The following is a 17,298-nucleotide window of genomic DNA, read 5'->3' on the forward strand; positions in this document are numbered from 1 at the left end:
TGGCGCTTTAATGTATCCCTTTTGCAAAATCCTGATTTCCAACAAACGTTAAAGACCGAAATCAATGTTTATATGGAAACCAACTGGTCCTCAGTACCTTCTGTGGGCTGGCTTGGGAGGCACTTAAGGCAGTTCTTAGGTGTCGGATCATACAGTCTGCCTCATTCACCAAAGAATTCAGGGCAAGTCAGTCATATTTTGAGTCAGGGGACAAAGCAGGGAAGCTTTTGGCTAGATATATAAAGCAGAGAGAGTCTTTTTCTACCATTCCCTCAGTGAAATCTGCTGTGGGTGAAATTTTTACCTCGGCCACTGATATTAATAATGCTTTTAAAGAGTTCTATCTTGATCTTTATAGTTCTACGTCTTCGTCTACTGATGAAGATATTAGAAACTTTTTGGAACCATTAGAACTTCCTAAACTGACGACTGAGCAAAAAAACTGTCTTGATTCTGAGATAACCTTGGAGGAACTTGACGAGGTAATTAAGGCCTTACCTACAGACAAAGCTCCAGGGCCAGACGGGTTTGCTGCTGAATTTTTTTTTTTAGATCTTATGCTACAGACCTGGCTCCACATTTGTTAGAAGTTTATATGGAATCATTAAAGAATGGAAAGCTTCCTCCAACTATGACACAAGCCCGGATCAGTCCGATTCTTAAAAGGACAAAGATCCAAGTGTGTGTAAAAGTTACCGTCCAATTTCCCTGATCCAGCTAGATGTAAAAATTTTGTCCAAAATTTTGGCTAATCGTTTAAGTAAGGTTATGACATCTCTTATACATATAGATCAGGTGGGGTTTATTCGGGGCCGTAGCTGTTCTGATAACATTAGGCGTTTCATTAATATCATGTGGTCAGTAGCGAATGATCAGGCTCCGGTCGCTGCCATTTCACTTGACACTGAAAAGGCGTTTGATATGGTAGAATGGGATTATCTTTTTAAGATTTTAGAAATGTATGGGTTCGGCAGTACATTCATTGGTTGGATTGTTACTTTATAGACACCCTGTAGCAGCGGTACAAACAAATGGATTAATTTCAGATTATTTTACTCTGGATAGGGGCACCCGGCAGTGTTGCCCTCTTTCCCCATTATTGTTCTGTCTAGCCCTGGAACCATTAGCAGCCGCAATAAGAAAGGAGGATGATTTTCCAGGGGTGGCGGCAGGTGGTGTGGCGCATAAGCTTCTGCTTTACGCAGATGATATTTTATTATTCGTCTCTGACCCCACTAGATCTATGCCTTGCCTCTACAGAATTATGAATTCCTTTTCCAAGTTCTCTGGATACAAAGTCAACTGGTCTAAATACGAAGCTTTAGCTCTGACTGCTTACTGCCCAGTAACGGCCTTTCAGCCGGGCGCCTTTCAGTGGCCCAAACAGGGCATTAAGTATTTGGGTATTTTATTCCCAGCAAATTTGTATGATTTAGTTAAGAGTTCATTTTTGACCCTTGAATTAAAAAGTTTGAGCGATGTGGACAGATGGGCTTCATTACATTTATCGATGATTGGGAAGATTAATGTTATTAAAATGAACTGTATTCCAAAATTCAACTACCTGCTACAGTCTCTCCCAATAGATGTCCCCCTCTCTTATTTTAAGCAATTTGATAGAATTGCGAAGTCCTTCATTTGGAATGTAAACATCCCAGACTACATTCCAACAAATTACATAGGCCGATTGACAAAGGTGGGTTAGGCTTACCCAAGATTTTGTTTTATTATTATGTGTTTGGTCTCAGGCATTTGGCTCACTGGACGCTTCCACCTGAGAGAGCCCCTCCCTGGTTTTCTATTGAACAGGAAGTCCTTGCCCCCATTTCACCATGGCAAAGTCTTTCTATTAAACTAACTGGAGAAGTTAAGTCACACCCCGTCATTTCACATTTGCATGATTTGGACAAGAGTGGCCAGAGTATTTAATTCGGACATTTATTTAAATGTTGCCTCAAGCATATGAATGAACCCAAATTATGTATCAATAAGACCCCTTTCTGTTGGTCAGAGGGGATTGTGAGAGGGGTTGTTAAACTCAGCGACCTGTATGAGAGTGGAGTGTTGAGCTCTTTTGAGAATTTGGGTCATCATTTTGGGATTCCCAGATCTCAGTTTTATAGGCATTTACAGCTGCGCCACATGCTTTGTACTATTTTTGGGAGTAGCACACACCCCCCTAAAGTGGCAGATGCTTTGGGAGAGGTGATTACTGCTTTTGGAAAAGGTCATGAGGCATCAGTGTATTACTCCCTGCTGGTTCGGAGTCTGGGGGATGGAGCTTTAGCTTCTATCAAGAGATTATGAGAAAAAGATTTGAATTTGGTACTGGAGGAAGAAGTGTGGATTAGGATTCTAAAAAATGTCAAGTCTGCATCTAGAGATGCAAGGGTTCGCCTTATGCAATTTAAGATTTTAAATAGATTTTACTGGACCCCCTCTAGATTATATAGGCTTGGTCTTAAAGACACACCCAACTGCTGGCGTTGTCAATCAGAAGTTGGAGACACAACTCATGCCTTTTAGGGGCGTGTTAAGATTCAAGATTTTTGAAGGTGCAGAGCTATTTGACGTTTTAAGCGCTCAAGTTTTGCCCCAGTCATTGTATTTTGGCCAACGGATCGGTCATAAATTTGGGGGAAAAATGTACAAAAAAATTGTGTTTTAAAAAGTGTTATGATTGGCAGACAAGTCATTAAGCAGTTGGAAGTCTGACGGAGCGGCATCATTTCCAGAGTGGTGTACAGAGATTGGGAGGGTGGCAGCGTTTGAAGAAGGGGTATCTAGAAGATTGGGTTATTTGGACTTGATTATGGGAAAGTGGGGCAAATATTTGGCATTTTTGGAGGGCTCTCGGGGAGGGACAGTGGAGAGAGAGTTGTAGAGGTTATGTGTGTGATTTATTATATTTTATTAATTATTTTATTTTTTAATATTTGTTTTTGTGTGTCTATAATTATGTGGGACCACTGGGATGTTCTTATGGGTAGGGTTGGGGATGGGGTAGTAATAGAGGGGGTTAAGTATTGATTCTGTTTGTATATGTTCTTGCTTTTATGTGTTAATATAGGAATCAATAAAAACATGTTAAATGTAAAAAAATAAAAAATAAATAAAAATGTTTTAATTCAGTAAAACATTCACTGCAAAAAAATCCTATTGTTATCAAGTGTTTGTCTTGTTTTCCATTTAAAATAGTCTAAAAATCCTTAAACCAATAAGATATTTAGACTTGCTTTAAGAGAATGTATCTTAAATATAAATGTATTTTTTCACTTGGTTATACTTCTGTGGGTGCAGTAAAGACAAAATATACTTGTATTCAAGAGAGATCTACTCTCTAAAAGCAAGTCTAAATATCTTATATGCTGCTTCTCAGGTGAATGCATCTTTTTTTAAAGGATTTTTAGATATTTTAAAATATTTGTATTTTTAATATTATATTCAACATTCTCAGGTAACAATTTTTTCTTCTACAGTATAGCTACTAAAGAAAATGTACGTGGTTTTAAAGGAGTTTTAGATATTTATATTGGAAAACAAGTCAAAACAAAAACAAATCAAAAACGGATTTTGTTGCAGTGTATAATGGGGCGAAGACTACCCTCTCTCATCTTTTAGTTCACTTCAATCCATCTTTAACTCACAAAAAAACACTCTCTCTTATTAATAAAGCTGCGTATTGCCAATTTTCTTCATGATAAGAAATGCACAGTGACACATATATTATGATTCAATAAGTCGCGAGCCATCACGTTATAATCTAGCTGCATTAATCGTGCGCGCTCGAGGGACGAGCATCCACGCGACAGAGTGTGCATCAGCTGGGTGCAGTATCAATCTTTCCCCCTTAGATCGGGACATTCGTGTAACTCATAGAAGTGGCACTAACTGCACAGAGAAATGCCAGTTTTGGAGTTTGTAGTTATTTACATGACCTGCTTCCTTATTTCAACTTTAATAAATCTATAATGTATTAAATATAACTGCATTAAAGACGTAACTCCGGGGTGTTTCCTTAAACGATGCTCGACATGCAAGTTTTGCTGCTCGCAGCTCCAGCTCTGCTTATTTCACAATAATGAGTGCTTCTGTATTTGCTTATTTTGTATTATTCCCTCATACTTTGCGATCTACATCACCTGAAGCTGTTTGGAAGGTTTGGAGTGCATCTGGACTGTGAGCTGTTTTCTTCCTTTCCTCAGTCAGGCATGAGCTGCAGTGCTGCTCTCGTGCGTCATGATTAGAGTTTCATATCGCACGTTATGTTAAATGAGATCAAACGACTATTCAACAACAACATTTTTGTCGACAATTTTTTTTTTTTCCGACGTTGTCGATAACGTAATAATTTCAGTCCTACTCCACTGTTGCGGAAAGGCACATGCAATCTGAGACAGTATCTGTATCCCGGGGGGGGGGGGGGGTCACAGGTCACAAATATAATGGTCCTCTTTGGTCCTTTAATATAGTAAAGGTGCTGAATGCAATAATTTTCTGAATAAAGGTTTGAAATGCAAAGGGGGGGGGGGGGGGGGCAATCTGGCCATATCTCATTATTGGGGGGACTTGTCCTCAAAGTATATTGTGGTTACACCCTGCCTTATATACACTGTACACACATACATGCATACAAAGATTTGCATCACAGGTACAGCTATTATTTAAAACCCAATCAACGAGTAGCACACAGACTGGAAGGTAAAGGACCTCGCATGCTTTTTGATTAGCGTCCTTTGAATATCGGGTGTCAAACTACACAGGTGTTTACTACGGAAGCCCTGAACCGCACTGTGAAAAAAAATTCACGAGCCTATGTCCTAGAAAAAAAAATTATATATTTAAAAAAAAAAAAACTCTTCCCCCCCAAAACAAAATCAATTTTTTTCCTCTCAATTTTTTTTGTTGTTAAGAGGCAACACATGAGAAATGTTATTTTAATTTATTTTTTTTCCTTGCTAGCTAACAATTAGCATATGGTACCAGACTCGGCCACCAGGTGCCACTATCAGTAAGCATGAAATCTTATGCTTAAGGTGACAGATGACAGCTGTGGTACTTGATCTGTTTATTTGTATTGTTGTAAAATAAAAAAGGAATGTTTTGCAAATCTTAATCAAGGAAGGAAACATACTGTATATAATGTTTGAGAGTCTACTAATACGGGAGATCCCAGAATTAAATGAATATACCTACTACTACTACTACTACTACTACTACTACTACTACTACAGGCTACTATGTTTCATATGGCATTCGTTGTGAAGTGTGACAACAGGAGTTCTTTCTGGTTTTTTGATGTCATTAACCACCGGGAATATCGATGCTGCTATTGACTGCTATTCATTTTTTGGCACACGTAAACATGCGCTAGATAAACGCCTTTGACCTTTGCGACACCTCGCGCTCCGTTTTCAGTGCTGTGTTTAAAGGGATGACTCGTGTTAGAGTTGCCCAAATCAATGAACTCTTTGGAGTGACGCGTCAGTTTCAACCATGGCACCGTGTCAAGTTAAATGAAGATGCAGAGCTGCTTGAGGAAATGGTGCATGCTTCGTGTTCAATCATCGTTTGCCTTTCTGGTTGTCCCTTGGCCTGTTAAATGAGGGGAAACACTGAGAACGTTGCATTTTTTAAATATTGCCACGCAGGCAATGCCTGTCCTTTTATTGTGATGTGTGTACAAATGGTAATGTTAATATTGTTGTAATGTTATAATTTCTAGACTAATAAAATAACGCATACATTGACAGAACGTTTAACGAAAGTAAAGTTCAGACTTATTTACACTGGAACTTCAAAATCGAAGCTCGACAATTGAGATCATGAAATACAGGTGAAAGTCCAAAGCCTGCATAGAGTTTGCAAAGCAAATTGTTAGATCTTAATAATTGTACAATAATGTGGGTTGCTTTTAGATATATGCTACCAGGATGGTGTGCCCATTAAAACACTTCCAGCTCACATTCTCATTTTCCATATTGTGTTCCAGCAGCATGTGGTCAAACATCCCATAAAAGAAGTTGATTTAAAATGCAACAACTCTAAAAGCCACCTCACGAGAGTTGGGGGAGGAAAATCATCATAAGCAAAGACGCAGCAATCACAGGAGAAGCAAAGATTTAATTACTAATCTAATCTAATAATCTACAGGTGGTGAGACATGTGGATGGTGAAAACCCATTATGTCATCGCCTAGGTGAATATTCTCAGCACAAATAATCAAATAAAAACTTGAAATGTCCAGAAGAGCAGGTTTATTGACACTTTAAAAAAAATATCTTAGAGATCTGCACGGCAATGTCATTTTTAAAAAAACATTTTATTATTATTATTTCCTTTTTGGTTTTTGATATTATACTTGGCAAACTGAAAGGAATTGCCATTTTATGCAAGTTTTATTTCGGTTATATCAGAGTGGCAAGGCTCTACAAGTTCATATAAGGTCCAGCTGCCAGCTCAGGAACATTTGACAAAGGGCTGAATGAAATCAGTCATAGGCAGAGCGTGCAAGCAAGTAAACAGTCTCAGTTCCCCCACCTCATATACTGGCGGGAAGGGAAAGCTGACTATAGATCAGTGGCCGTGGCCAAATTCATCATAAAAAGTCACTGTGTGAGTTGACTTTATTTCTGAAGAATTTAACATTTTAAAACAAATATAAAATAACGTTAACATTAATACATTACATTCGCATACATTAATACATATTTATTATAGTTGCATTGAAACGAGTGTATCCGCATTTATTTGAATCCATTTCACATTTAAATCAATAGCCTAAGCATCCAATCAAACTTGAAATGATCCAGCATGGAGATGACTGAAAATATTTTCATCATCATTCCTTGAACTTGTGAAGAAGACCCTCTCCACTGGATTTTACTTTAATTTCCAAAACTTTAAATCATTTGCATGACATAAGCCTACACTGTAGGTGTGGGACCACTTTTAATGGCGTATGCAGGTCTAAACGGTTCCATCTTTATATTATATCATATTTTTATTTTACTACGTTAGCAAAGAGTGCTTACTACATAATATTTATTTTGCTGTAGCCTAATACTGAGTCACTAAAATAATGATTAATATGAGTAGCCTACTGGCATCTGTGTAAACAACAATAACCATTTATTCATCTGGAAGGTTTTGTATGGAGTGTGAACATTTTCAGTTGGTAGTAGATTGCATTTAATAAATATTTTTTCTTGAATGCAGGGGTTAAATTGAGATTTCGGAGGTGGGGAACCTTAAAATCGTGTGATTGCTGTTATAACATACATTCAATAAAGAATATGGGTGTCTAAATATGCATATTCATAGACCTGTATGGCATTTCATAGAATATATAACCCATTTTATAAAAATCAGATGACAGCTGGAACAAGTTTATTTTGCCTTTGAACATGCTAAACTATCCACTTATTTTACAAATTAAAATGCACATTCTTAAGGGGTATACAGCTTTGAAATAAACTAAGCAAAATTGCTACTGCATATTGATCTCAGAAATGGGTGATCAGTTGATTTCATACAGTATTTCAAAATTTCAATGAATTAGAGATCGGACCACAGCACAACGGAAACGCAACGCGAGTCTGTATACGGGGGCGCGCGGTCTTGCACCGTTCTTGAATAGCTGCCTCTACTCGCATGTGGAACTGACTAGAGAGAAGCATAATGAACTTGAAAAGTTTGAGCAAGTATACTTGTGAAATGGAGCCGGAATGTGTGGAATGTGTCAAACAAATACGGTGTAAAAGACATAGGATAGACTGACCAAAAAGCAGAGGTGCCGACCTTTGCAGGCCAATTTGAGCCCTGACTGAACGTATTGCTCCAGATGGCAATAACTATTTACATATATTATCATAAATTTTCTTCTTCTTATGATTATTATTATTGTAAGCCTATAAGCCCATTATTAGAATTCAATGTTTTTTAAGGGGGATGGGAAGCCTTACCCTGCAGTTCATTCACCATCCGCCTATGAAATCAGTTAAGATAATGTGATAAAGTAACATTACATTTGTTGTTTTGTAATTAAAGTGTGACCAAGCTTTACGTTATCGTGCGGTGCACATTTTGAATAGAGTATTTCTGACGCTGCAGGTTTTGCTGCCTTTTGTAATTCAAACCGAGCGAAGCCAGAAATATTGACAGACAAGATGCTTTTGTGTAGTAGGCAAGTAGAAATGCGCATTTCTGTTTAGACACTAAAGACATGACAATTTTCATGCATGTTTATCGTGTTATGGATTTCTGAATCTGAAAATATTTGCATTCTACTCATGTTGGTCCTGCAGTAAAAATAAAATAAAAACAAAGTTGCCAGCATCTCACTGAGGCTCAGGTATGTGTTTCATATCAACAATGAAGGAATCATTGTTCTGCCACTGTTGGACTGGGATACAAGGATGGAATACTAGCCATCGGGAAATTCGGGATTAAACCGTGCAGCACATCTGCCGGCCGCAGCGCGAGAGCAGAACGGGACAACCACCGGTCTCTCACCTAAGCGACGTAGCGCTGACGCCCTGATGTACAGTGGTAAACGAGTTGCGCAGCCCATTTGAATTCAACACAGAATTAGCGGTTATACACCCGTGTGATATGGAAATCTTTCGGTCTTTCTTCTGCTATCACTTTGAGGACAATGCAGCAACAAGGATTGTGCACTGCTAATAGGAAATTTTTTTTAAAGAACTGGATGCCAGATCAGATGTGATTCTTATGTATTCAAGTTTTACTGTATTGTGCATTAACACATTCAAAGATGATTACCACTGAAATATTTTAGTCAACCCATTTGTACACATGTTGGTCAATAAATATAATTAACAATAACTTGTGTTTCTTGTGAGTAACAAATAGATTTAGTTGTGTAGTGTAAAAATATACAATAATTATAATAGAAAAAATAGGTATATTTTTCAGGTTAATTTGACCCAATTTTTAAAAGTAAATTTAGCCTATTTTACAAAAGGTAAATTGCACCAAGTTATATTAGCTAGACTTTGCCTGATCTTAACCTATATATTGCATGCTCAAATGTAGAAAAATTACTCAAAAGAAAGTTGGTGCAAATTGCTGCCTCATTTTTTGGGGGTAAAATCTGTAGGCTGTTTTTTTCAGGTGTACTATACATAGATTGTTTAAAAGGGAACTGTTGTATGCACGGACGGATTAACCACCACAGGGCTGATTGGGCCATTGCCCAGGGGGCTCTAAACCAAAAGGGCCCCGAGCTCTAAATCAATTATTCATTTATTTTTAGATTTATATAAATCCACGTAAATATCTCTGGAATAAAGAATGTTTATTGCCATGGATGCGTCAAACACAATCTCAGATAGCAGGGAATAAAGTGCACAGTGAACTATGAGCCTAAATAGCACAATACATAGATCTTCAAATGATAAAATCACATTCAAGATGAAAAAAAATAATCTCAGTCACCGCCTGCAACATAGTAGGCCTATTCTTATTCAATGGAAAATGCATAATTCTGCCTTGGCAGGTTCACTTTCCATGAGGCAGCGAATGCTACGGTTTATAGGACTGATTGATTTTTAAATGATTCAGCATTTAACGTGTAATTATTGTCTGCACAGAGCAAAAGGGGTAAAAAAAATAAATAAAATAAAAAAAACACTGGCTTACCGTTTATCGATTTGTGAGACACCAGCGCTGAAAGTTTGATGCAGCACATCAAATGGTGAAAGAGAACACAGGTGTCTCAAGGACTCAGATCGGGCTGAAGACCTCTAAACACGTGCAGAATAACTGAATAGTGATTTTGGTATTTGAATACCATGCACATCCCTACGCATGATTTTGGATCGGTTCATAATTAAAAAGTACATATAACTGGCCATGTAAGACATTGCTCCAAAATTTTCTTACATCAATTTGAAAAATCCAGCCTAATCTGGCAAGCATCCTGTAGCGCATAAAAGTGAACGTAGTCACGTGCACGTCATGGGGGCTTCCATGGTGTACCAGCCCATGGGCCTCTCAGTTCTTAATCCGTCCTTGGATATATGGCTGGGTTTCCCAAAGCACAAAGTAGAACATTAGTAGCACTTTAGTACTTAATCTCTAAGGCACATTTCCCAAAAGCACCGTTATCTAAGTAGCTCCTAAAAACATTCATAAAGTAATGAGATCAGCTTTGAACCTATCTTAAGTCAAATAAGTGCAATTTTAAGGTATCTTTCACCGTTTATCACAGACAATGGGACTTTTAAAAATTTGTATTCATATATTTTGATTATTGGAAAGCCATTGTAAACTATTTCAGAGGATCAAATAAAAGTGTTGAAAAAAATCAATAGGTAGTCTGCGCAGTCTGCGCAGGTCTAAATTTACATGACACATAATAAAGAATAATATATAAAAGTTATATTAGCCTTCTTTGATAAGCATAATTGTAATGGCAATAGAAAGGATATGTTCTTATTAGAGATTATTTAAAGACATCCGTGAGTTATGTGACCCTGCAGTTTAAAACTTAAATAGATAGGCCTAATTAAAATATAGTTAACAAAAGGAGATTAGAGTGAGTGTGCAATGAGAGACTCCCTCTCTCTCTCCATCTCTCTCGTCGTCTTCATCCTCCTCCTCATCTAGCTTCCTCCAATGGCTGGTTCAAATAGGCTGGCCTACAGTCTTTTTACAAGGCAGTAACAAATTGCATGTTGCGTAATTGCCGTTTGAAGGCTACAAGTACACAGTGCCTTGAACCTAACCAGATGATTTATTAATATTTAGACAGGTGTATGTGTAGTTCAATACTGATGTCTGTCATTTTAATCCTGTTCTGTGCACATTTGTTCAGTTTTCAGCCAAAAAACTTTAGGCTACGTGAGAGCCCCTTATGATTCACATCACGTGCATTCACTTTACATGCATTTATTGCATCACTTTCATTAATCTCTGTAATTGAGCATCATTACATCTGAAACTCCATTTTACTAAAGCCATTATTATTTCTTTAATTAAATTCTGTAAAAGTTAATACATTTTGGCACCTCTACATGGTTACAAACCACTTCCATATTTGTTAGAATTTCCATATTATATTCAAGTTGAGAAGGCAATCTCCTGTCATCAAAAAAACAGAAAGAACTCCCGTTGTCACACTTCACAACAAATGCCATATGAAACGTAGTAGCCCGAGGTATGTTAATTTAATTCTGGGATCTCATGTATTAGTAGACTCTCAAACATTATATACAGTATGTTTCTTTCCTTGATTAAGATTTGCAAAACATTCCTTTTCTATTTTACAACAATACAAATAAACAGATCAAGTACCACAGCTGTCATCTGTCACCTTAAGCATAAGATTTCATGCTTACTGATAGTGGCACCTGGTGGCCGAGGCTGGTACCGTATGCTAATTGTTAGCTAACAAGCAAAAAATAAAAAAAATAATCATAAATGTGTTGCAGAGGAGAAAAAAAAAAATGGAGAAAAAAAATTTCAATTTTTTTTTGTAGGACATAGGCACAGAAACGCACAAGACACCTTTTTTTTTCTTCTTTTTTTTTTTGCACAATGTGGTTCAGGGCTTCCATCTTTACAAACCCAGAAAGCCAGCTAGTTATTAAGCACAGGATTATAGAGGACAGATACACAGTGCCAGATATCAAGCAGCTCCTGGCAGAGCCAGGGTATGAACACAGGGACCCACAAATCAAAACAAACATTATTACATAAGATGATCAAATGCACTGTAGCACTAAAAAAATGCATTTATGATTAAATGCACAGGATTCTAAACCAGCTAAAAGAATCTCCAAGTATAAAGTTACAAAAATTTATAAATAAATAATCCAAGTATCAAATAGTGGGCAGTGTGGTCAGCTATCCAAGACCTTTGAAGATCAGATGCAAAACCAGCCTAAGACAAGACACCACAAACAGGAAAATAAACCCGAATGTCTATTTTGACAACTGTAAAGATTACACTGCTTTGAAGCCTTAAAAAAAAAAAAAAGGCTGAAGCCAAAACAGACATCAAACAGACAAAACAGCTACTACTGATGAAGGATGTCTAGCAGGATGTGTTCTGAAATCTGTACAGCACAACACTTTGTTTCACCATACCACTTAGGGCTGCGATGCACAATGCAGAGCCTGTGTAAATATTGGCAATGGGACGTTATACAACTGTGAGAGGTGTAGCCAGTGCCCTCAGAACAAGAGTAATGCAAGGTGCTGATGCCAAAAGATTACAAGGAACTGAGCAGGCTCAGTAAATAGCTCTTGAAGATAAGACCGTATCTTTCCTCCCACGAAAGCCCATTGCATGCAGGATTCATGTAGTGGAGATCAGAAAAAGGTTACATGGAATCTGAAGGAAAAGTCTGCCACCATACCCTCATGTCTCCAAACAGTTGCATCAAAATCTCAGCATGGGTTGTGTAAGCCTATTCAAGCCGGGTCCTTAAAGCGATAGCTTATGCAAAAATGAAGATTCTGTGTTCATCTACTCACCACTCAGGGACTGTTATTCTGCAATTAAAAAAAATCTCTCTTTTTGTGTTCCACAGAATAAAGTCAGTCATACAGGTTTGGAATAACATGAGGGTGAGCAAATTACAACATTTTCATTTTTGGGTATACTATCCATTTAAGTTTAGCATCAGACAGTCGTAAAAACAAACCAGTCACTCGAGAAGAGAAATCCGAAGAACTTGAGAGTAAAAAAAGTGAGCAGTTCGGCTCAACTCCCTCTCAAAAGGCTCATCAGCAAGAGACGGAGCGATCCGTCGGGGGATGGTGCATATTAGATGCAGATGGGGCATTAGAAGATGGAGTAAAACTACATCTAGTGGGTATGTTCTCTGTATCATCTCAAGAGAACCACTCAGGCTGAGCTCCCCGCTGTGCTGTGTTGATAAATATTGAGTGTCTGTTCTAGTGAGAAACTGGAGTAATGCTAGAAAAAAAAATTTATGCAAAAGGCAATCAACCCCTAGCCTATTAATCAATATGGCAGACCATCAATTTGCAGATGGGTTACTCATAAACACTGCAAGTTTTCATTTAAGTGCCAATTAGGGCTGAAATGATTAGTGTCCGTTATTGACAACATTGACAAAAAAATACAATGTCGACAATTTTTTTTTGCAGAATAGTCGTTTGATCTCATTTAATGTAACATGAGATCACATTAAACTCTAATGATGACACGTGAGAGCAGCACTGCAGTTCGAGGAAGAAAACAGCTCACAGTCAAGATGCACTCTAAATTTTCACAGCTCCAGGTGATGTAAATTGCAAAGTATGAGGGAATAATAATGCAAAAATACAAAATAAGTAAATACAGAAGCACTCTTGTTGTGGAATAAGCGGAGCTAGAGCAAAACTTGCGTGTCGAGCGTCTTTAAAGGAAACATCCCGCGTTACATCTTAAATGCAGTTAGATTTAATGCGTTATAGCTTTATTAAAGTTCAAATAATATGCAAGAAGGTCATGTAAATAACTACAAACTCCAAAACTGGCATTTCTCTGTGTGGTCAGTGCCTCTGAGTTGTCCCAATCTAAGGGGGAGAGATTGAAACTGCATTCGGCTGATGCACACACTGTCGTGTGGATCCCCATCCCTCGAGCATGCACGATTAATGCAGCTAGATTATAATGTGATGGCTCGTGACTTATTGGATCATAATATGTCACTATGCATTTCTTATCGTGAAGAAAACTGGCAATACGCAGCTCCATTTGTCGTGCACTTTGATTTAGAAACTGCAGACTTTTTTTTTTTTTTAACATTCACAAACAGCTATATAACACTACATGAAAGGTAATATTTGAAAAATAACAGGTGCACTTTAAGGATTTTTAGACAATTTTAAATGGAAAACAAGACAAACACTTGATAACTAGGATTTTTTGCAGTGAATTTTTTACTGAATTAAACTTAAGTATTTTTCTTCCCTTTAATTCAGTGAATGTCACTGAGGTATTTTTATAAGATGATTTTGTCCTCTTTATTGTTAGTAAGCATGTTTAATTCAACCTTTTAAGTTGGGGCACAAGCTGAATAATCTGTTAAGAGCTAATGATTAATCATTGCAATAATTGCCGAACAGTCGAATAATCATTCTAATAATCATTAGATTAATCGATTATCAAAATAATCGTTAGTTGCAGCCCTAGTGGCAATTGAAAGGCTCCAATCGATGGCCCCTGAATGATACGCACTCCTCTTCATACAAATGACGAGTTGGATAGGGTTCTGAAATGAATGTGTGCTCATTGCCTATAAAGAGTTCCTATGCCTGAGGGCAACGTAATCACAATACAAAACAAAAATCCCACCATGGACATAATGCTTGACCTCAATTGCCTCTAAACAATACATCTGTATTCATGCACAGGAGGGGAAAGCACAGGCACTGCAGTCTGATATAAATACAAATAAACCCTCTGCTGCAGCTCTACATGCCACATCATTCAACAACATTAGCTGAAAATGTATTTCAATGGCAGAATTCCATTGCCTCTTACTAGTTTTTTCTCCACATGGAAAACACTCCTTTAAACACGTAACAGTTAGGCTATGCCAATGTATTTATATAAACTATGAGGAATTTAAAAGCATAGCTACTTGAAAAGCATGGTATGTTCAACATTTAGTAAGTAATCTGAGCATTAAGCTACATGCTATGTAGGACAAAAGAAATGAAAGTAAACAAGCTGACAGATTCTAAAATGAATTCCTTTTTAAAAGGACAGTTCAGTCAAAAATGAAAATTCTGTCATCAAATACTTAGAACAAAAGCAAATGTTAAGCAGAATTTCAGCCTCAGTCACTGAGCTTGTTTACATGGACACCAGAAAGTCATTTATTGTGAAAAAGCTGCTTAAGGCTGGAAAGTGTCTTACCCGTTTCCACGCACTGTGTTCGTGGCTTTCTCTTTACTCCTGCATAAATGCGGCTTGGTCAATAACCAGCTTTCACCACAACAACGTAATTTCCACACAATGCTCGTTTAAATAACAAACATGGGCTTCGCTATTTTATTATCTGTCATTTCCAGATATTCTAGAGCTGTTGCTGTGTTTGTTTCCTTAACTTTCGTAACCATCACTGCAATAGTGGTGTTTCCCTCATACGTCAAACTCTAGGATTCCCTTAATTTACTTGAGTGTGCATACGTGGATGTGAGGGACAGCAGTCGATTTGAAATTGATGTGTATAAATGGGTATATTTTATATTGTATGTGTTTTTCCCTTTTACCACTGTACTCCAAGAAATTTTTAATTCTTTCCACAGTGTTGACTAGTTAATTTGATGTATGACTCCATCCTAAAACGTTACCCTTGCAAAAAATCTAGAGCTCTGGCAAACTTGATGCAAATTTACCACTTATAATTTTCACATGCAAATGAGCTTGCGATTTAATGCAAATGTTTGCCAGAAGTTCTTCACCTGTTGTGGTGAACCTGCAGCAAACCTTTGGTAACAATGGACAATTTGCCGCTTCTGGCAAACGCTTCTGTGACAAACATGAAGAGTTTGCCGTAAAGCTCATTTGCTTGTGAAAATAATTAGGGGTTTGCCAGAAGTCTCGATTATTGTAAGGGTAGTTATCCGGTCTGCTCCAACTCACATGGGCACCCTTCAAAAACTTATAAGAACGCTGCTAAGCTGCGTTCTCTGGGAGAATCCTGGATGTGTTAAACCATTTCTCTTAATTCCTTAAATGGCATAAGGAAAAAAATATAAATCTAATTTTCATGACTTTACAGAACATGTGAACGTAGTCACTATCCAGTTTCATTGCATTTTTTTTTGATCGTTTTGAAATGATTAGACGACGTTATCGACAACTTCAATAAAAAATTGTCGACAAACATTTTCATTGTCTAATAGTTGTTTGATCTTAACGTAACATAAGATCATATGAAACTCTAAAGACTGCACACAAGAGCAGCACTGCAGCTCGTGCCTGACTGAGGAGAGGAAGAAAACACATCTCACAGTCCAGACGCACTCTAAACTTTCCAAACAGCTTCAGGTGATGTAGACTGCAAAAGTATGAGGGAATTATAATGCAAAAATAATAAAATAAGTAAATACATAAATATCTAAAACTCCTTTAAAACAACGTATATTTACTTTAGCAGCTATAATGCAGAAGAATATACACTTGTATACAAAATACACTTATTTAAAATACATTCTCTTAGAGCAAGTCTAAATATCTTTTGTTACTTCAAGTAAATGTATCTTGTTTTAAGGATTTTTAGATGATTTTAAATGGGAAAAAGACAAATACACTTGATAACAAGTGAAATTTTGTAGTGTTTTTTGTAGTGAAATTTTTACTGAATTAAACATAAAAAGTATTTTTTCCCTTTAATTCAGTGAATGTCATTTAGAGGTATTTTTAAAAGATGATTTTGTCCTCTTTATTGTTAGCAAGCACATTTAATACAACCTTTTAAATCGGGGCACAAGCTGAATAGTCAGTTTAGAGCTAATGATTAATCGTTGCAATAATCGCCTGAATATTCGAATAATCGTTCTAATAATCGTTAGATTAGTTGATTATTAAAAATAATCGTTAGTTGCAGCCCTAATGGTGATTAGGGCTACATTCTTCTCAACATCATCTTTTGTATTCAACAGAAGTTACATTGGTTTGGAACAACATGAGGGTGAGTAATTGATCCCCCCCCCCCAAAATTTCATTTTTGGGTGCACTATCCCTTTAAGGAGGTCAGAATTAAAGCACTGACTATGTGGACTATTTAAGCATCATATAAATCCAGCTAAACAACAAGAACTAGAACTAACCAGAACTAGAACTAATATCACATATTCAATCCACTGTAATTCAGATGGCTCAAGTTTACATACAATTCTCAGGATATAGACCTACTTAACATTGGATTATGGCAATCATAAATAAATGGGGATTTACTGCTAACTGAATGTACACTCAATGTATCTACTTGCACATAACACTAGGGCACATTCTTGGTTTAATGCAATCACAAATATGTGCCAATTTACAACTACACCCTGCTGAATATTGTGACAAATATGTAATCTGGAATGTTTGCAAAGGAACATTACACAGATGACAACGCATTCTTGTTTAAAACGGGTAGGCTAACGAAAGCATATTGCTCTTGAATCAATTTCACAGAGGGATGCATTTTACCTGTAACAGTCAGCTCTTTCATTTACAATTTTACTTCTGTATAAAGGAAACTTCACAATGGCAACAACTAAACATACTCTTCTAGGTTGTTTTGTCCACTTAGTGGA

At 37.1% G+C, this 17,298-nt stretch overlaps 1 protein-coding gene across 4 annotated transcripts in view; it reads right to left on the minus strand.

The window, feature by feature from the left end:
* LOC127413573 (histone acetyltransferase KAT6B-like) overlaps window positions 1–17,298 on the minus strand; it is a 79,862-nt gene that overhangs the window by 27,660 nt on the left and 34,904 nt on the right. The window lies entirely within an intron of this gene.

Source organism: Myxocyprinus asiaticus, chromosome 23, assembly GCF_019703515.2.
Source record: "Myxocyprinus asiaticus isolate MX2 ecotype Aquarium Trade chromosome 23, UBuf_Myxa_2, whole genome shotgun sequence".
Lineage (NCBI taxonomy): Eukaryota > Metazoa > Chordata > Actinopteri > Cypriniformes > Catostomidae > Myxocyprinus > Myxocyprinus asiaticus.